Genomic DNA, 21,890 nt, shown 5'->3' with positions numbered 1-21,890 from the left:
GGACCAGGTATGAATCCACAGAATGATCAAGGAAAGGGATGCAATTAGGAAATTACATTAGCAAAGAACCGTTACAAATTTTTCATTTTTCAAATGTTGATTAGTTGAGGGTCCTAGAATGAAACAAAACCCATTACCTAGATATGAGACTGATTTGACAACCATAGTTGGATCCCTTTCAGGCGGTTTTTATGGCTTTGACATTAAATATACCAATTTCTGGTTTGGCCTTACAAAATGACTTTATTCTAATAATCTTATCTATAAATTGACATAAATAACGTGTCTGCTTACTTAAACCCAGCTAATGACATTTTATTCTTAGTTTTGGCAAACTAAGACAATATTTTTCATTATATCTTTTCATTTAAATTTGAAACCTCTTGTCTTTTTAATCAAATCACATTTTAAAATTTTTATTTGCTGATGAGTACACATTTTTACTAACCTTGGAATGGCTAAGACTTCTTTTACCTCTACTCATTAATTTTTTATTCTAATTTTATCATGATTGCTTTCTCTCTCTCTCTTATTTAAAATCTATCAGTTTTCATGTGTGGTGGATAATAATAATAATAATAATAATAATAATAATAATAATAATACAAAAATACGTTACGACGTCCTAGGCCCCTGGGTGGGGCCCGACTAGTAACCAATGCCAAATCCGGCGAAACAACTGGCCGCTGTGATACAATTGTATAATAATAATAATAATAATAATAATAATAATAATAATAATAATAATAACAATAATAATAATAATAATAATAATAATAATAATAAAAGGAGCAGGGGCACAAAAATCAGCTCCTAATTGATAAAATGATATTAGAAAATTGTAAGAACAGAAAAACGAACTTGAATATGGTCTGGATTGATTACAAAAAGGCATTTGACTCACTGCCACATAGTTGGATCATAAAATGCTTAGAAACAACTGGCATTAGCAAAAATATTACATCCTTTACTGAAAAGGCGATGAAACAATGGAGAACTGAGTTGGCAGTAGGGAATGAGATCTACGGAATGGTTAATATCAAGCGAGGAATTTTCCAGGGTGATTCACTTTCACCTCTTCTCTTTATCATCGCAATGATCCCACTATCAGTAATCTTAAAAAAAATGAAATTAGGCTATCAAACAGCCAAAGAAGCTGAAAAGATTTCACATTTACTATATATGGATGATTTGAAACTCTATGGAAAGTCAGAAATAGAAATCCAATCATTGACAAACACAGTCCGAGTATTCAGCACTGATATTTCAATGCAGTTTGGCATGGAAAAATGCGCCACTGTATCCATAAAAAGGGGCAAAATCACTGCATGTGAGGGAATTGAAATGCCCAATGACCAACTAATTAAATGCAATGAAAATGAAGCCTACAAATACTTAGGCATTCTGCAGTTGGATAACATCAAGCATGGAGAAGTAAAAACTATTGTCAGGCGAGAGTACACCAACAGAGTTAGGAAAATGTTGAAATCTAAATTGAATGGTGGAAATACAATCAAGGCCATAAATACCTGGGCAATACCTGTTATAAGATACACAGCTGGTATAGTTAACTGGACACAAGCTGATTTGGACCTTTTGGACCGAAAAACCAGGAAACTAATGACAATGCACTACAGTTTACATCCACGTGGTGATACTGATAGACTATACCTGCCCCAAAAATCAGGTGGCAGAGGATTATTACAAGTGAAGCAAACAGTTGAAGAAGAAAAACATGTACTGGCTGATTATTCAAAAGAAAGTCAAGAACATCTATTAATCGAAGTAAAGAGCAAAAATCTACTGAAGGCCCAACAGACGAATCAAGAATACAGAAAAGATGTGATAAAATCAAGAATGGAGAGTTGGCAGAACAAAGCACTGCATGGCCAATTTCTGGAAAAAATAAAAGATGGACAGTGAACAAACTTGGTTATGGTTAACAACAGGTACATTAAAGAAAGAAACAGAGTCACTAATCCTGGCTGCGCAAGAACAAGCTATCCGCACAAATGCCATTAAGGCCAAAATCGAAAAATCCTCCGATGATGCCAAATGCAGACTTTGCAAAGAAGCTGATGAAACTGTTGATCACATACTCAGCTGCTGTAAAAAAATCACGCAGACTGATTATAAATTGTGGCACAATTCAGTAGCACAAATGATCCATTGGAATTTGTGCAAAAATTATAATATTAAAACAGCAACAAACTGGTGGGAACATCAGCCTGAAAAAGTCACCGAAAATCAGATGGTCAAGATCTTGTGGGATTTTCGCATACAAACAGACAAAATACTGGCGCATAATATACCAGACATCACACTGGTTGAGAAAAATAAGGTCACAATCATAGACATCGCAATACCAGGTGATAGCAGGGTCGCTGAGAAGGAACATGAAAAAATCGCAAAATACCAGGACTTAAAAATTGAAATTCAACGACTATGGCACAAACCAGCAGTGGTAATTCCAGTGGTAATTGGCACACTGGGTGCTATTCCAAAAGCACTGGAATTACATTTAAAACAGTTAAAAATTGACAAAATCACCATCAGTCAAATGCAAAAAGCCGCACTGCTTGGATCTGCACGCATATTACGAAAATACGTTACAACATCCTAGGCCCCTGGGTGGGGCCCGACTAGTAACCAATGCCAAATCCGGCGAAACAACTGGCCGCTGTGATACAATTGTATTATAATAATAATAATAATAATAATAATAATAATAATAATAATAATAATAATCAAATATCTGACCAGTTTACATGCAATATTGGCCAGGCAACTGAATGAAATTTTACAAAAGGGCCAAATTGATGAATGGTTGACAACTGGAAAAACATACTTGATTCAGAAAGATGCAGCTAAAGGAACAACACCTGAAAACTACAGACCAATAACATGCTTGCCAACAACCTTCAAATTACTCACAGGCATTATTGCAGATAACATGATGGATTATTTGGAAACAAACAACATCTTGCCAGTAGAGCAAAAAGGCAACAAAAGAAGGAGCAGGGGCACCAAAGATCAGCTTCTAATTGATAAAATGATATTAGAAAATTGTAAGAACAGAAAAACGAACTTGAATATGGTCTGGATTGATTACAAAAAGGCATTTGACTCACTGCCACATAGTTGGATCATAAAATGCTTAGAAACAACTGGTATTAGCAAAAATATTACATCCTTTACTGAAAAGGCGATGAAACAATGGAGAACTGAGTTGGCAGTAGGGAATGAGATCTACGGAATAGTTAATATCAAGCGAGGAATTTTCCAGGGTGATTCACTTTCACCTCTTCTCTTCATCATCGCAATGATCCCACTATCAGTAATCTTAAAAAAAATGAAATTAGGCTATCAAACAGCCAAAGAAGCTGAAAAGATTTCACATTTACTATATATGGATGATTTGAAACTCTATGGAAAGTCAGAAATAGAAATCCAATCATTGACAAACACAGTCCGAGTATTCAGCACTGATATTTCAATGCAGTTTGGCATGGAAAAATGCGCCACTGTATCCATAAAAAGGGGCAAAATCACTGCATGTGAAGGAATTGAAATGCCCAATGGCCAATTAATTAAATGCAAAGAAAATGAAGCCTACAAATACTTAGGCATTCTGCAGTTGGATAACATCAAGCATGGAGAAGTAAAAACTATTGTCAGGCGAGAGTACACCAACAGAGTTAGGAAAATTTTGAAATCTAAATTGAATGGTGGAAATATAATCAAGGCCATAAATACCTGGGCAATACCAGTTATAAGATACACAGCTGGTATAGTTAACTGGACACAAGCTGATTTGGACCTTTTGGACCGAAAAACCAGGAAACTAATGACAATGCACTACAGTTTACATCCACGTGGTGATACTGATAGACTGTACCTGCCCCGAAAATCAGGTGGCAGAGGATTATTACAAGTGAAGCAAACAGTTGAAGAAGAAAAACATGCACTGGCTGATTATTTAAAAGAAAGTCAAGAACATCTATTAATCGAAGTAAAGAACAAAAATCTACTGAAGGCCCAACAGACGAAACAAGAATACAGAAAAGATGTGATAAAATCAAGAATGGAGAGTTGGCAGAACAAAGCACTGCATGGCCAATTTCTGGAAAAAATAAAAGATAAAGTGGACAGTGAACAAACTTGGTTATGGTTAACAACAGGTTCATTAAAAAAAGAAACAGAGTCACTAATCCTGGCTGCGCAAGAACAAGCTATCCGCACAAATGCCATTAAGGCCAAAATCGAAAAATCCTCTGATGATGCCAAATGCAGACTTTGCAAAGAAGCTGATGAAAGTGTTGATCACATACTCAGCTACTGTAAAAAAATCGCGCAGACTGATTATAAATTGCGGCACAATTCAGTAGCACAAATGATCCATTGGAATTTGTGCAAAAATTATAATATTAAAACAGCAACAAACTGGTGGGAACATCAGCCTGAAAAAGTCACCGAAAATCAGATGGTCAAGATCTTGTGGGATTTCCGTATACAAACCGACAAAATACTGGCGCATAATACACCAGACATCACACTGGTTGAGAAAAATAAGGTCACAATCATAGACATCGCAATACCAGGTGATAGCAGGGTCGCCGAGAAGGAACATGAAAAAATCACAAGATACCAGGACTTAAAAATCGAAATTCAACGACTATGGCACAAACCAGCAGTGGTAATTCCAGTGGTAATTGGCACACTGGGTGCTATTCCAAAAGCACTGGAATTACATTTAAAACAGTTAAAAATTGACAAAATCACCATCAGTCAAATGCAAAAAGCCGCACTGCTTGGATCTGCACGCATATTAAGAAAATACGTTACGACGTCCTAGGCCCCTGGGTGGGGCCCGACTAGTAACCAATGCCAAATCCGGTGAAACAACTGGCTGCTGTGATACAATTGTATAATAATAATAATAATAATAATAATAATAATAATAATAATAATAATAATATTCAGCACCGATATTTCAATGCAGTTTGGCATGGAAAAATGCGCCACTGTATCCATAAAAAGGGGCAAAATCACTGCATCTGAGGGAATTGAAATGCCCAATGGCCAACTAATTAAATGCAAAGAAAATGAAGCCTACAAATACTTAGGCATTCTGCAGTTGGATAACATCAAGCACGGAGAAGTAAAAACTATTGTCAGGCGAGAGTACACCAACAGAGTTAGGAAAATTTTGAAATCTAAATTGAATGGTGGAAATACAATCAAGGCCATAAATACCTGGGCAATACCAGTTATAAGATACACAGCTGGCATAGTTAACTGGACACAAGCTGATTTGGACCTTTTGGACCGAAAAACCAGGAAACTAATGACAATGCACTACAGTTTACACCCACGTGGTGATACTGATAGACTATATCTGCCCCGAAAATCAGGTGGCAGAGGATTATTACAAGTGAAGCAAACAGTTGAAGAAGAAAAACATGCACTGGCTGATTATTTAAAAGAAAGTCAAGAACATCTATTAATCGAAGTAAAGAACAAAAATCTACTGAAGGCCCAACAGACAAAACAAGAATACAGAAAAGATGTGATAAAATCAAGAATGGAGAGTTGGCAGAACAAAGCACTGCATGGTCAATTTCTGGAAAAAATAAAAGATAAAGTGGACAGTGAACAAACTTGGTTATGGTTAAAAACAGGTACATTGAAGAAAGAAACAGAGTCACTAATCCTGGCTGCGCAAGAACAAGCTATCCGCACAAATGCCATTAAGGCCAAAATCGAAAAATCCTCTGATGATGCCAAATGCAGACTTTGCAAAGAAGCTGATGAAACTGTTGATCACATACTCAGCTGCTGTAAAAAAATCGCGCAGACTGATTATAAATTGCGGCACAATTCAGTAGCACAAATGATCCATTGGAATTTGTGCAAAAATTATAATATTAAAACAGCAACAAACTGGTGGGAACATCAGCCTGAAAAAGTCACCGAAAATCAGATGGTCAAGATCTTGTGGGATTTCCGTATACAAACTGACAAAATACTGGCGCATAATACACCAGACATCACACTGGTTGAGAAAAATAAGGTCACAATCATAGACATCGCAATACCAGGTGATAGCAGGGTCGCCGAGAAGGAACATGAAAAAATCGCAAGATACCAGGACTTAAAAATCGAAATTCAACGACTATGGCACAAACCAGCAGTGGTAATTCCAGTGGTAATTGGCACACTGGGTGCTATTCCAAAAGCACTGGAATTACATTTAAAACAGTTAAAAATTGACAAAATCACCATCAGTCAAATGCAAAAAGCCGCACTGCTTGGATCTGCACGCATATTACGAAAATACGTTACGACGTCCTAGGCCCCTGGGTGGGGCCCGACTAGTAACCAATGCCAAATCCGGCGAAACAACTGGCCGCTGTGATACAATTGTACAATAATAATAATATTTTTAAAAAGAAAGAAAAAATCACAAAGTACCGGGACTTGCAAATTGAAGTTGAGCGACTGTGGAAAAAGAAATTGTCTATTGTCCCGATTGTAATTGGAGCCCTTGGAGCAATACCTAAAGGGCTACCTCGCTATTTGGAAAATTTAAATTTATCAGACTTGAATATTCTGATTCTACAAAAAAACCACCCTACTTGGAACAGCTTATATCCTCCGACGTTACCTTAACAGTTGGTTAGAACTCGAGCTGTTGAGCTACCAACCAGCCCCAAAGGCTATGCATCTCACCAAAGATTAACCCAATAATAATAATAACAGTAATAATGGTGGTGGTGGTGGTGGTGGTGGTGGTGGTGGTGGTGGTGGTGGTAGTAGTAGTAGTAGTAGTAGTAGTAGTAGTAATGAAATATTACAAAAGTGTGTTACGACGTCTTAGGCCCCTGGGTAGGGCCCGACTAGTAATCAATGCCAAATCCGGTGAAACAACTGGCCGCTGTGATACAATTGTATAATAATAACAAAAACAACAGCCTTTATTGTCATTGTATATCAGGTATACAACAAAATTGGTGTATCCTCTACTGGTGCAATCCATAATAGAAAATACAAGACAACATAAATAGTATAGAGAATAATCCTTATACAAATAATTGGGGGGAAGGAGTGAAAAACTAGTCATATGTTTCCATATGGAGTGATTGTGATTGGGTTTAGGAGTCTGACAGCCCATGAGTAGAAGCTGTTTTTACACCTGTTTGTCCAGCTTACTATACTTCAGCTTCTTTTGCCCGATGGTAAAAATGAAAGGAGACATTGTGAATTATCCCTAAGTATCTTCCTTACTCTGCTGAAACAGCGAGACCTGGCAATGTCATCCGGTGATGTTAGAGGGCAACCAATGGTTTCTTGTGCCAAATTGATCACTCTCTGTAGTGCCTTTCTGTCTGCAACTGTTAAATCAGTGTACCATAGTGTTATACGGTATATGAGGACACGTTCTATCGTGCACCAATAGAAAGACGTCATCAGCCATTGTTCCACCTGATTTTTCTGCAGGACTCTAAGGAAATAAAATCTCTGTTGAGCTTTACTAACCACCTGGGACATGTTGTTTTCCAAGGTGAGATCCTGATTAATGACCTCTCCCAAGAATTTGAAAGAAGAAACCCTCTCCACATGTCCCCTCTTGATATACAATCGGGCAGGTTCCTCTCTGTATTTTCGGAAAAGTAGCACCATCTCCTTTGTCTTGCTAGTATTTAGATGTAGGTTGTTTTTTGAACACCATGTGGATACCTTCTGGACTTCTTCCTTGTATGCTGATTCGTCCCCTCCAGTTATAAGCCCCAGCACCATTGTGTCATCTGCAACCTTAATCATGATGTTGGATGGATTCGAGGATATGCAGTCATGTGTATTCAGCGAGTACAGGTAGGGGCTGAGCACACAGCCTAAAGGGAGCCTGTGCTGAGTTTCAGGGTGGAAATATGAAGCAACCCTTACTGTTTGTGGATGGTCCATCAGGAGGCCTTTAACCCAGTCACAAGGGGAGGGAAATTCAGGACAGTCAACTTTTCAATGAGAATGCCTGGTAAGATGGTATTAAAGGCCGAGCTATAGTCTTATTGGACTTATAGAAGACTTATTAGAAGATACTAATTTTCTTATCTATTCCCATTTTTATGCGTCTGTTTTTTGGTAGAGGTTAAAAATGGGTATATGCTCTGAGGTGAAACGCAACTGAGTATCAACATGTGTGTAGGACCTAGAAGAATGATAAAAACATTATCAACTTCTGCTGTATCAAGAGAGATCCTAAATTCCTTTTATCATGGTGAGCTCTGAAAATCTTAATTTTTGAGTTTTAGAAAATCCCTAGTAATTGTTTTTTTTTTTAAAAAAAACTTCACTGAGGGCAGCCATTATGCATATCTGATTAAAAAAATCTTATTCAGTCATCCTCTATGGTTGGTGCAGGAAGAAAGGATCAAAATTTGATAACAAATTGTCAGATAACATACATTTGTCTGTTTAAAGGGGAATCCTTTCAACCAGGTTGCATCCTTAAAATAGCTTTCTAGAAAAACAAAAAGTAACTTTATTAAAATAGCCTTCTAGAAAAACAAAAAGTAAGGACTATACTGGTGAAACTCAAAAAATTAGAATATTGTGGGTAAAAGTTCATTTATTTCAGTAATGCAGCTTAAAAGGTGAAACTAATATATGAGACAGACTCATTACATGCAAAGCAAGATAGTTCAAGCCATGATGTGTCATAATTGTGATGATTATGGCTTACAGCTCATGAAAACCCCAAATCCACAATCTCAGAAAATTAGAATATTATGAAAAGGTGCAATATTCTAGGCTCAAAGTGTCCCACTCTAATCAGCTAATTAAGCCATAACACCTGCAAAGGGTTCCTGAGCCTTTAAATGGTCTCTCAGTCTGGTTCAGTAGGAATTACAATCATGGGAAAGACTGCTGACCTGACAGTTGTACAGAAAACCATCATTGACACCCTCCATAAGGAGGGAAAGCCTCAAAAGGTAATTGCAAAAGAAGTTGGATGTTCCCAAAGAGCTGTATCAAAGCACATTAATAGAAAGTTGTGTGGAAAGGGAAAATGTGGAAGAAAAAGGTGCACAAGCAGTAGGAATGACTGTAGCCTGGAGAGGATTGTCAGGGAAAGGCCATTCAAAAGTGTTGGGGACTTTCACAAGGAGTGGATTGAGGCTGGAGTCAATGCATCAAGAGCCACCACACACAGACGGATCCTGGACATGGGCTTCAAATGTCATATTCCTCTTGTCAAGCCGCTCCTGAACAACAAGCAACGTTAGAAGCATCTTAAAAAACAGACCTGGTCTGTTGCTCGGTGATCTAAAGTTCTATTTTCTGATGAGAGCAACTTTTGCATCTCATTTGGAAACCAAGGACCCAGAGTATGGAGGAAGAATGGAGAGGCACACACTGCAAGATGCTTGAAATCCAGTGTGAAGTTTCCGCAGTCTGTGTTGATTTGGGGAGCCATGTCATCTGCTGGTGTTGGTCCACTGTGCTTCATTAGGTCCAGGGTCAACGCAGCCATCTACCAGGAGATTTTGGAGCACTTCATGCTTCCTTCCGCAGACGACCTTTATGGGGATGCTGACTTCATTTTCCAGTAGGACTTGGCACCTGCTCACACTGCCAAAAGCACCAAAACCTAATTAAATGACCGTGGGATTACTGTGCTTGATTGGCCAGCAAACTCGACTGACCTGAACAGAATCTATGGGGCATTGCCAAGAGAAAGATGAGAGACGTGAGGCCGAACAATGCAGAAGAGCTGAAGGCCGTTATTGAAGCATCCTGGTCTTCCATAACACTTCAGCAGTGCCACAGGCTGATAGCTTCCATGCCACGCCGCATTGAGGCAGTAATTGATGCAAAAGGGGCCCAAACCAAGTACTGAGTACATATGCATGCTTATACTTTTCAGAGGTCCGATATTTTTCTATGTACAATCCTTGCTTTATTGATTGCATGTGGTATTCTAGTTTTCTGAGATTGTGGATTTAGGGTCCAAAGGAAATTTAGTCATGAGAGCAATCCAGGTTACTAACAATATGACTGTATCTCTAGAAGGTTGAAGTATATCCACTGCTGTTGAGGCTTAGTCAGAATTGGGTCCAAATTCTTTCTACCTAGGGATCAAGGGACAAACATGTTTTTCATTCTATAAACCACAAAGTTCTTATGAACATGATTTAATCTGGACAATCTCAAAGAAAATTATCCCACTTTCTTTTTTCCAGCTGAAGAAATTGATCACAGTTCTTTATAAAACACAAAGGGAAGAACTGTGATCAGGGGGGAAAGGAGGTAAGTGGGATAGTTTTGTTTCAGATTGCCTAGATTAAATCATGTTCACAAGAACTGTGGTTTATACAGTGAAAAACATGCTTGTCCCCTGAATCCTAGGTAGAAAGACCTTTGGACCCTGACTAAGCCTCAACAGCAATGGATATATTTCAGCCTTCTAGAGATACAGTCATATTCTTAGTAAGGTAACCTGGATTGCTCTCATGACTAAGTTTCCTACTCCCATTTCCTTCACTTTCTAGAAGGACACACATTGGTACAAGTCTTTTCTCTGATTTGTTGGAACGCTGACATTTCTGGACTAACATAACAGAAGCCATGTAGCAGTAGAAATGCTACATTTTTAATTCTCCTAAAATGCCAATTGTGTACAAATACTAAAATATTTTGGACATTGTCTTTACTATTACAAACAAGGAAAGCTTTCACAAAGCTTATTAGCACATTGGCGAACATATCATTCCATTACTGATTTGGCAGAATTAAGTGCTTAAAATACTTTACCCTCTCACTTCCATCCCCATAGCTTTCCTTTCCATGGCATGTAATTTGTATCATTTCTTCCCAGCTGGCCCTGCTATGGATTCTAGCTATACCAATGACTGCTTTTCTTCTTTTTAAATCTCTTCTTAAGGCTATGGATGGATTAGTTTTTCCCTTATTTGGTCATTGAAAAAAACTCACACAATTGTGACCCACAAAACGTCTACAATTTGTATAAATGCTTGGCTAATTCTGATTACGCCTGCTTTTCCAGATCCAGATAAGCAACTGAAGTTTTATCAGACCTATTGAGTCAAGAATAATGCATGGAATTGTCTAGAGAAGCTGAATGAAATAGTCATTTGAGTAAAAGTGAATTGAATGTTATATTTGGATAATTTTGTACATATCTACTGACAAACATCCAGTTTAGTGACATAACAGCAAATTGAAGCTGCATGTGATCATCATGCAACTTATCTGGAAAGAGCCCTACTGAGATCAATGAATAGGATTGTGGTATCAATCTTTTATTATAAAATAAATGAGTATAATGCTGTTATAAAAAATAAATGAGTTAAAGTAGTAAAAACAATCAGGCCTGATAGTATGTTTGATTAGATGATGCATTCTAGCAATTGAATTTGCTTTGTTTTGTGCATTCATTAAAAAGATCTTGTTACAAGATTGTCTTCATAATTACATGCAGGTTCCAGTACAAACTCTCCTTCCAAAATCTAGTGATAGTAAACAGTGTGTCGGAAAAGTAGATTCATCCCATTGTCAGAATTTCTTTCTCCACACTCATTTATTAGTGATGTATCATTTAGTCATACATCCATCTTCCTAAGTTATTCCATTTATCATTAAGTGAGATGCGAACGTTTCTTAACTGTATCATCTATCTGTCCTAACAACATTATTATACTTTTTAAACTTGCAAGGAAGTTCAGGGCCCTGAGAAGATAATGTAGGAGTTTTAATTGCAGAATGCTTGTTTTGTTTTAACATGAAAAAAAATTGAAAAACTTAATGTCCAAGAACTGATTATGGTTTCATGTAGATAAAAACCTATTAGAATAAAGGCAAACCAATGAAGTTTGGGAGCGGGAGGGAGATACTCTAAAACTTGTATTTTGTGTTGAAAGTCAGAGAATTGGCAGGTCTGTATGCACAGCAGGGCAGGGAAGGAGGTGGCACAGCAGGGGCCCTTCTGTCTGGCCCACTCTCTGCTCCATGTTCTTGTTTTCCTTCCTGGCTCTTAGGAGCAAACACCGTGTGTTTCTCCCCCTCCTCCTTCTGGTACTTTGGCAGGGCACAGAAAAAAACCAGGTGGCTCTCGCCCATTGATCCAGTCTTGCTAGAACAGTGCAGCCATGTGACATGAATGCTAGAAGTAGCCTAGTTTGATAGTTGCTCCCACTTACTTGGCTTCAGTCAAACATTGTACTCCACAGTACTTGCATTCAGAAGTTGGATTTGCTAACTCATGGTACTTGCAGTGAAATTTTAGTAAGGGATGAAAATTAAAGCAAATCAAAGAAACTGGTAGTTCTAGGATTTGATATGCACTACTTAACTCTTTGCACCCTTTCAAAGTTGTTTTGCATGTCTATCTTGTATGCAGGGATGGAAGAGGGAGTATGTATGTTGAATGTGCTGAAAGTAAGTCTAAGTAATCACAAATGACAGCTGAAGCTCACTTTACTACTTTCCTTTGCTCACATTAAACGCCTTAATCCTTAATGTGTTGCTCTCATTTATGTTGAGATGAAGGCAATCTTTATATTGTTGAATAGTGATTCAGGTGGGAAGAGTGAATAATTGGCATGGGATGATTTTTTTTTAAAGTGAGAAGGTATTAAAACTGTCTTCTTATTGAGCTGCACTGTTCCCAAGCCCCAAAGAGAGCTTATAAATATTAGGTTAGAGTATTATCTGCTGAAAGGCAAATATAGGCATTTTACAGGCAGTTTTAGCATGTTCGCAAAAGAGGAAATTGATTTGTATTTCAAGTACACCATTTTGTATTGCGAGCAGTGATTCATATGAGTCCTGCACTAAAGCTAACACATTAATTTGTCTATAGAATATAACCTGGGATTTTCTCTGATAAATTCTCCTACCCCAGTCAGGACTGATATATTTGTTCAGATATGTAATATGATAGAATAAATGCAGATCCACTGCTCTGTTCTTTGTGAGAACCAGGCTTACTAGATACATATAGGAGATTTTTTTAGTAGAATTCAGAGGACTAGGGTGATTGCTTAATAATGGTTAAGATGTTGGGTTAGCACCAGGGAAACTTTGGCTTTGATCTATCCTTAGAATTTCACTGGACGAGCCAATAAAATAACTGGATTACTGCTGGCCAGTGGCACTGTCTCAGCCCAACTTACTTCCCAGGTTTGTGTGGAGAAAAATGGGAGGAGAGAGCTCTGTATATGGTGCCAAGAACTCCTGAAACCAACTTGAGATATAAATCTAACAAATAAAATAAATAAAAGACACTTAATTGTTTTTTTTTTCTTGACAGACTTTGGAAAGGCTGCTTTATAAGCCAGAAACCTCATGCTGGTGACAATTTTGAGGCACTTTAGAAAAAGTTCCATCCATAGTGCATAGTAAAGGTCTGTTGAATCTTGGCAACACAGTGCTTCAGTTTGGCTAAATTAGCATGCTTTGCTAAATAGGATAGTCTTCGATCATGCTTGGCCTGGGTTTGTTCCAGCTGTCTCTTAGCTGTAACCTATTGTTTTATTTTCAAATAGTGGAATAATCTGCACCACTGCACATGTAGCGTTAAGGAACTTAGGTTGCTTTTTTCCTAGGGCTCTGTGTATGTGAGTGCTTAATTAAAAAATAATAATCAAATGAAATAAAAATGTGCTGAGATAATTCAACAGTGCATGAAGAAAAACTGAATCCTTCAGTCTGTTTAAATTATATAAAACAAGCGAATGTCCATATGTTTGTTCTTTTTGCTCAAATCCTCATTGACACTCACCCCCCCCCCACATAAACCCAAATGTTTCTAACCATTCCAGGGGGGTATAAAAAGCTTCAAATGGTTTAAAGTGAGAACATATAGTCTTCTGAAATTGTAATATAATTCCTCTCCTAGATCCAAAAAATTTCACAGTCATTGGCTTCCGAAGCCTTATGGACTAGTACTGAATTCTTGGCCCATTCCCAAATTCTGCACTTGAGCAAAATGACATCAATACCACACAGTGCTGACACTGTTATTTGAAGGAGCTAGTATTTGAAGGTTATCTTGAAACTGTTGCCTATAACAACATCATAATTTGAGTGCATGAAAAATACCAAATGGAGCAATATAAATTTGATGTCAAATGATGATATTCTGTGTCTAGACTAGGGTCCATGCTTACAAGAGAAAGTTGGAAGGCACTATGCAAAGTACTGAAGCCTTTAAGTATTAAAAACTCTGAAATTTATCTTGGTAATTCTGGGACTTAATTCTTCAAAATCATCTCTCCAATCCTTAAGAGATAAAACTTACTTGTGTTAAAGATAAGCTGGAATGCCCAGGCTGTGAATTCAATACTTCCAGGGCTTTTCTGCACCTACATGGAACTGGAAAAAATACAGAGGCCTGTTGATGATCAGCATGATAACGATGCAAAAAGCCTTTTAGTTAAAAAATAAACGGTTGCATTGAGGTTATATTTAATTCAAGAGCAGAAGGATGGAGAATATAAGTGGTTGTTGCTTTTCAACCAGGTATCCCCCCCAGATATTCTGTCAGTAAGCCTCTGTAGGTCTTCTTGATGGTTGACTACAGGTAATGGTAATAAGGAAAAAGAAGGAACATGGAAATGCATATGCATACTATCCTTCCTTAGTTCATCATGGGTATATGTGTGCATGTATTGCACATATATACAGCCTCTGTTGAACGACAATACACTGTCTGTCACTTGGTCTGAGTATACAACTATGCCACAAAAATCTGAAAAAGAGACACTGCTCTGTGGATGGAATGGAAACATGAGTGCTTATATTGTTTAGCATGTTGGGAATCAAATTCATATAGGTTTTCACCAAGGAATCCAAGGAATTTGCCTATGCAAATATGAATATGATTTATACCACATATATTTTCCTTCCAAAGGAGAACACAATTATAAGCTGAATATACTTGAAGTATATTTAAGAGTTTAGATTTAGATTTTTAGATTTTATTAAGAATTTATATGCCGCCCTTTTCCCTGGAGGGACTCAGGGCGGCTTACAATAATGAGGGGAAGGGGGTGCAAGACAAGACTTAAAGGAAAAAAAATCGTGAATAAAAGAAAATTATCCATAAAAACACAACATTCATTCAACATTCGGGCGGGGTGAGAGTAATCCTATCCCCAGGCCTGACGGGATAGCCAGGTCTTCAGGGCTGTGCGGAAGGCCTGGACTGTGGTGAGGGTACGGATCTCCACGGGGAGGGTGTTCCATAATGTCGGAGCTGCAACTGAGAAGGCTCTCCTCCGCGTAGTCGCCAGTCGGCACTGACTGGCGGATGGAATTCGGAGGAGGCCTACTCTGTGCGATCTGATGGGACGCAGGGAGCTAATTGGCAGGAGGCGGTCTCTCAAATAGTCAGATCCACTACCATGGAGCGCTTTATAGGTGGTAAGTAGGACCTTGAAGTGCACCCGACGATCAACAGGTAGCCAGCGCAGCTCACGGAGGATTGGTGTTATATGGGCGTACCGTGGTGCGCCCATAATCACTCGCGCGGCCGCGTTCTGAACTAGCTGAAGTCGTCGGATGCTCTTCAAGGGCAGCCCCATGTAGAGCACATTGCAGTATTCCAGCCTAGAGGTCACAAGGGCTCGAGTGACTGTTGTGAGAGCCTCCCGGTTCAGGTAGGGCCGCAACTGGCGTACCAGGCGAACCTGGGCAAATGCCCCCCTGGTCACAGCCGACAAGTGATGCTCAAAACTCAGCTGTGAATCCAGGAGGACTTCATTTTAAAACGAAGTTTCATTTTAATTATATCTCCTCTGTTTAATTTGTCTACGATATCTGAGGTAGCAAGCCAGTTTGAAGCAGCTGTTCTAAGGTATTGCTAAGGAAGTCCAAATGGTACTTTCCTATGTATACATTTTCTCATAAGAACCGCAGTAAATTTATTGTCTTTAAATTATACCTCAAATTTGTGTACTAAAGTATAGAAGAGTCCTTTACTCCAGGAAATGATTAGGAGCTTATTTTTTTATTGAAATGGATGTGTACCTCCAGTGTGCTGACGAGAGAATCCAGAAATGGGTTGTCCTCGTCTCCTAGCTGATTGGAATGAGTCTGTCAGAGCTGTGAAGACACACCTCCGTTACCAGTAGTCCCCAGCTTTTGACTCAGTCTTTCACCTACGACAGATGCTAGAATACAAATAACATGAAGCCATGAGAATCTTAAATAGGATTCTATGTAAGTTATGTCATAATTTAAAATTTTCCAGTGGACCTTGACCAAGCTTGGACTTTAGTGACTCAGGGACCAGAGGGGGCTGGCTGTCAGCCAAATGGGCCAAAATTTGGTACATTTTCTGAAACAGCCACCTTTGCTAGGTAACACCTCCTTCAACAAGTCCTCAAGCCAGTGACCTTTTATTCACAACCAGAAGTAGCTTCAGATGTTAAATTTTTGGGAGTCCTATTGAATATGTCACCTGACTTAATTCTTAGCGAGATTGCAAACTTGATGGGATTCATGATTGTGTTCATTTATCTAAGCAGCTACTTGGGTTTTCAGTAGTGCAAATAATGTTAGACCACTTTCCTCGTACTTTATAAATACGGTACATACCAAGAATTTTGTGGAATGCTTTTTGATAATATGCAATTTGTTATGTTTGTGTAACTGATGTTTGTAAGAATCTCATTAGGAGCTAGTCAGAAGTGTTATAGTCTTTTCTATAACTTTCCATGAACCTAGAGCAGAGATACTTACTTGTGACCTTAGGGCTGCATGTATGCCATCCCCCAAAAGTCTTGCATTCCATTCACTGGGCCCCTCTAGGTACAAGTGTTAATGTAAAAGAAAGAAAATATTATTTTCTTGGGCAGTAATTGTATTCTATATTTAAATTGATTTAATGGAACTTGGAATGTATTAAATTTAATCTTTTTATTGGCGCGACCCATATCTTCATTCTGACTTTCTTATTTTCTGATATTTTACCCTTTGGCATAGTTCGTTGTGTTCCTTATGTAATGCAATATTTCTTCAACTCAGGAACTTTAAGATGTGTGGATTTCAATTCCCAGAATTCCCCAAATCTGAGAAATTCTAGTATTTATTTATTGTGTCTGTCTCTCACTGGGGTGGAGGAAAGTGCCAAAATATTGTGGAGTTACTATTTGATGAACAGGAATAAACTTTCAAATATTTTGTCCCTTTGTATTTTCCACATGCATGGAAAGTTAAAAGAGATGCAAACAAAACGTTGCAACTGCACTTTGTCTTCAACCTAGTGCAAACTTACTAACTTTGCTGCATTTGCCTTAGCTGGATTTTTCTTTTAATCTTTAATGCATTAGAAATCCTTCACTGACTGGTAGAGATATCTCCAGGAGGTAAAATGGTCAGTCAATAGCTTTCATAATTAATCAACTACTAATAGACAAATTAGAAATTGTGTTTCTTCAAAGCAGGTGGTAAATCACCCATGGATTTAAACTGCCTTGCTGTCCCAACTTACATATTTTTTTCTCTTCCTCTACTCCAATCCCCCCCCGCCAAAAAAAACCCTCCCTTGCCAAGCAGAAATGGCCAAAAAAATGAAAATTTATTTTTTATCTGAGCAAATAAAGAAATATATTTTATGTTTAGACAAGTAAATAAGTGACACTTTTTAAAAATGCAATATAAAATTGACTTTAGCTTTTAGAACAGCTGAATATGTTGTTGAGAAAGCCATTTGCTGAATTATGGAACATAACATTTTTATTGATGACTGTAGGTTAGAAATTTTGGCATTGTGAACAGTGTAATACAATCTACTGCCCTAACAAGAAGCTGAATGAAATACAGATTATACGGTAAAATTGTAATGCATCATTTGCTATTAGTGGACTGGTAATAATTACCAGTTTCAAAGCTGCTTTTTCCCCCCATGTAATCTTTACTCTCTGCTGTAACAGCCTTTCTCATTGACATTATGATTATACCAGCTGCCCTTCTGATCCAGAATATCTAGTTGATGGGAATGCTAAAATGCAATTACAAAAACTGTGTTGTATTCTCATTATAAGACACAGTGCTATTTCCACTGACCTAATACATAAACCAGCTAAGCAGGAGAGTATTGTATTGTTAGTAGACTGGAGGCTGATGGCATCGCTTGCTGTAAGAGGTTTTTTTAGTTTTCAGAAAAAAAATAAAATTAGTTGCATTGCCCATTGCCTTTACATTATGTTCCCTAACTTTAAGATTGGTCTTTCGTCTAGAGCCTTGCCCAAATCTTACCAACAAGCTTATGAGAATCATACTCATGTTTCTCTCTTTTCAGAAGATGTATCCTTTTATTTGCCAGGGTCTCCAATGCCCCTGTGCCACACATGGTTCATTAAAATGCTGGCACTGGCAAAATAATGAAATGTTAAATATTGTTCAAAACCTTTTTTAAGCAACCAAAATGCTAAACACCTGCCAGCAGTGCCTGATTCTTTCTCATTTTTTAAATCACCTAATTTAAATTGTCAGAAATTGACACTTAAAGAAGGTTTGGGGGAGCCGGGGGGGGGATATAAAGTAAATTAGAAGTCATTACAGAAATACATATTGCAGTAGAATACCATTGTAAATCTAGTTTGTTCTTCAAAGACTAATACAATATGCACTTGTAGGGGCATTCAACAAAATACATATTCTTGTTTCCTCACACGAACATACACTATTACCAGTGGTGGGTTCCAGATCCCGTTCCAATCGGTACGGTTGGAACGGGCCCGGCGTCACCCCCATGGACACGCACAGTGTGCACGCACACGTGCATGGTGCTTGCATATATTGTAGCTGCCAGTGACACTTCCGCAAGCCTCCGTGACGCTCAAGCTACTTGTCGGAGTGTCACGCAGGAGCTGTACATGCTGTGCGCGGAAGCGCCAAAGGCTTTAAAGGAGAGGTAAGGAGCTTGTGCGGGTGGGTGGGCCCTCTGGAGCACCGTACCGGAACGGTACCCAGTGCTCCAGGCAGGCTCCAGTACGGCCATGCCGGGACGTACCGCCTGCAACCCACCACTGACTATTACCTGGTAACTTTTGGCAATTTATTCATTATTAAAACAATCCAGTCATCAACTTCACAATCGGGTCATATAATGCAACTTTATACAGATTTTAACTGTTGGCATGTCTTGCTCAACACTCTCTGTTCCTGACTAGCATATTTTCAACGATTTCAGCCAAGGTGTTTCCTGTAATGCAAATTCTTTACACTATAGAGAATTGCTGGAAAATAGATTTTGGACTATGCCCTAATAATCAGATGCGTTTTTATAACTACAGAATTGGGAGACCCTTTTTTATGTTGAGGTGGTTATTGCTATAGGGAAGCAATTATGGCTGATTCAGGAATTCTGGGACTTGAAGTCTACAAGTCAAAAAAGGGCCGTAGTTTCCCACTTCTGTCTTAGATGAAATGAAAGGACTGTTGTGGGCAGCCAGTTGAGAGAACAGGAAGTGGGAAGTAGGCTCTGCCCATCTGCACCTTCAAATATCTGCTTCATTTTACACAGTGATGAAGTTGGCCTTGTTCAGGCTTCACTTTTCTGCTCCATCAGTTCTATGTTTATGAGACAATTATGTTCACACAGCAATCCTTTTTTTCAGAGAACGTGTAAAGTAAGACACATGTTCTTAGCCATTTGAGTTTGTATATCAAGGTTTTATAATATTTGTTTGCGGACTGTGTCCTCAGCACTACTGGACAAGATTAATGAAACCAGTAGAAGCAGATTTCATTTTTTTTACTTCAAAATAAGTTTGCTGGAAATATGGGACTGTATATTCTGACACCTCTCCCCCAATCTTTGTAAAGATTTTGGACTCCTGTTAATCTCTTTCTTACCAGAAGAATTATTAGTTTATGAAGTTCCATAGGTTCCATATCCTGCACTGGTGTATTTAAGGATGCCTGTTCACTACAGTATAAGGAATACTAGGAAAACAGTGGTAAAATAATTTAAGGCAGAAAAGTTAGAGTATATCAAAAAGATTCCTAGAAAACTACCCAAAAATTCAAGAAAACTAAACTGCCAAGCTAGATGCAAGGTTTAAATCAACTCATCAAGGATGAAGTTGTTCTTATTTCTGCCAGGTTTGATTTTCGAACTGTTAAATGGGCAGAAGCTGGGACAAATAATGGGAGCTCACTCTGTTGCACAAAGCTTGGGTCTCGAATCCTGGCAGTCAGCTCTCCAGCTGACAAACTCAGCTTCTTTAACCACTTAGCCATTGTGCCCCAAGAGAGACAGAGAGACATAGATATAGATTACAAGTCAGCAGTCTTTTATCGTTTTATTTTAGCCGCTTGCATATAAACACAGGAGCACCACATACACATCTTGTTGATGCTGGATATGCGTGTGTGTGTGTGTGCGCACACACACACACACATATCTGTAAGATAATTGATAGTTTAAGCTGCTCTAGATTGAGAACCAGTAGGCTTGTAGGAGATATTAGACCAGGCATAGAAGTGTACAAATTTTTCTCAGTCACAAGGATTAGTGGAAGATATTACATCAGCTACCTTCATTCAACCTAATCTATCTAACAGGATTATTCTGAATATAAAAGAGGGGATCTGTTCAGCACTTGGCATCCTTTATAAAACAATAGATTAAAAATGAAATTAAAAAGAATAAATGTTTATTGAAACAACTCATGTTTAAAAAACATATGAAACTATTTTAAAATATTAAATTCACATTTACAGTCTCAAATATTTGCTTTTGTTCACCTCACTAAATTTAGATAGACAACTGATTTTTCAATCAAATGTGGGAATTGAACTACCTGAAATATATTTTTACTTAAATTTGTCATTTCAAAATTCATAGCGTATATGTAATTTTCCCTTTTATCAGAGGTTATGTTTATGTTATAGGTCAATTCAACACCCTCCTCCCCAACAAAAAACCCTTCTATTGTATCATACATTTTGAACACTTTATTTTGACTGTTTAATCACTCTTAAGGGGATATTTTAATGGAATTGATTTTTATTTTTTAATGTTCATATGTTGCAAAAGAATACTGATAAGTAATTAATTTCTAGTCCTATGTCATTAACAATCTGTACTCAGAATTTAGTTCTATATTATTTCAAAAATATTTGTTTTAAAGTCAATATGCTTATAAAGCAACTATAGGCAATAATTATTTGTAGACATAATTACTCAAGAGTAGGATCCACTGAATACAGTTGGATATAGTTTCAGGTAAGCGTAAGTGCAGTTGGCTGCATCTGTAAACTTAAACAACTTTTCACTGAAATAATAGTAAATTATTCTAAAGTAAGCTTTGTAGTTAAGGCTGTGCAATATTTTAGATTTGACTGGAGAAAATTGCTTCAGAATAAGCAAGAGCAGCACATTTAGTCACAATTAATGCAGCCATGTTTGCTTGCAGGATTGCACAATTATGGTAGAAATGTCCCTCGGTAGTCATGTGATCCTGGAAGAAATCACAACTGTTTTAATAAGATGATCCAAAATATTTCTTCCTAACCAAATTTGTAGCAATGCACAACCAAATTTATAGTGTAAAGTTTATACTGAATTAGTCTCATTAAAATTTTTGAAGTTAACTGAAAATGTAGCTGAATTAATGCTATTTTTGTGCTTAGACTACAATCCCTAGTAGCGTTATCCAATGCTACACGAACATGTGAGTTCCAGTATAATAGACTTATTCTCAGGTATATAGGATTGTATGCACAATAAGTCCGTTTATGCTGGTCTAGGACAAAGAGCTTAATCATTGATGTTGATGGTTGTATAGAGTACTCAATAATTGATGTCTATGGAGATTCTCCGGGTCATGATTGTCCCAAAGGTGCTTTTTCAA

The sequence above is a fragment of the Thamnophis elegans genome, chromosome 4, assembly GCF_009769535.1.
Source record: "Thamnophis elegans isolate rThaEle1 chromosome 4, rThaEle1.pri, whole genome shotgun sequence".
In the NCBI taxonomy this organism is placed as follows: Eukaryota; Metazoa; Chordata; class Lepidosauria; order Squamata; family Colubridae; genus Thamnophis; species Thamnophis elegans.
Note: the sequence above shows the minus strand (reverse complement) of the source record.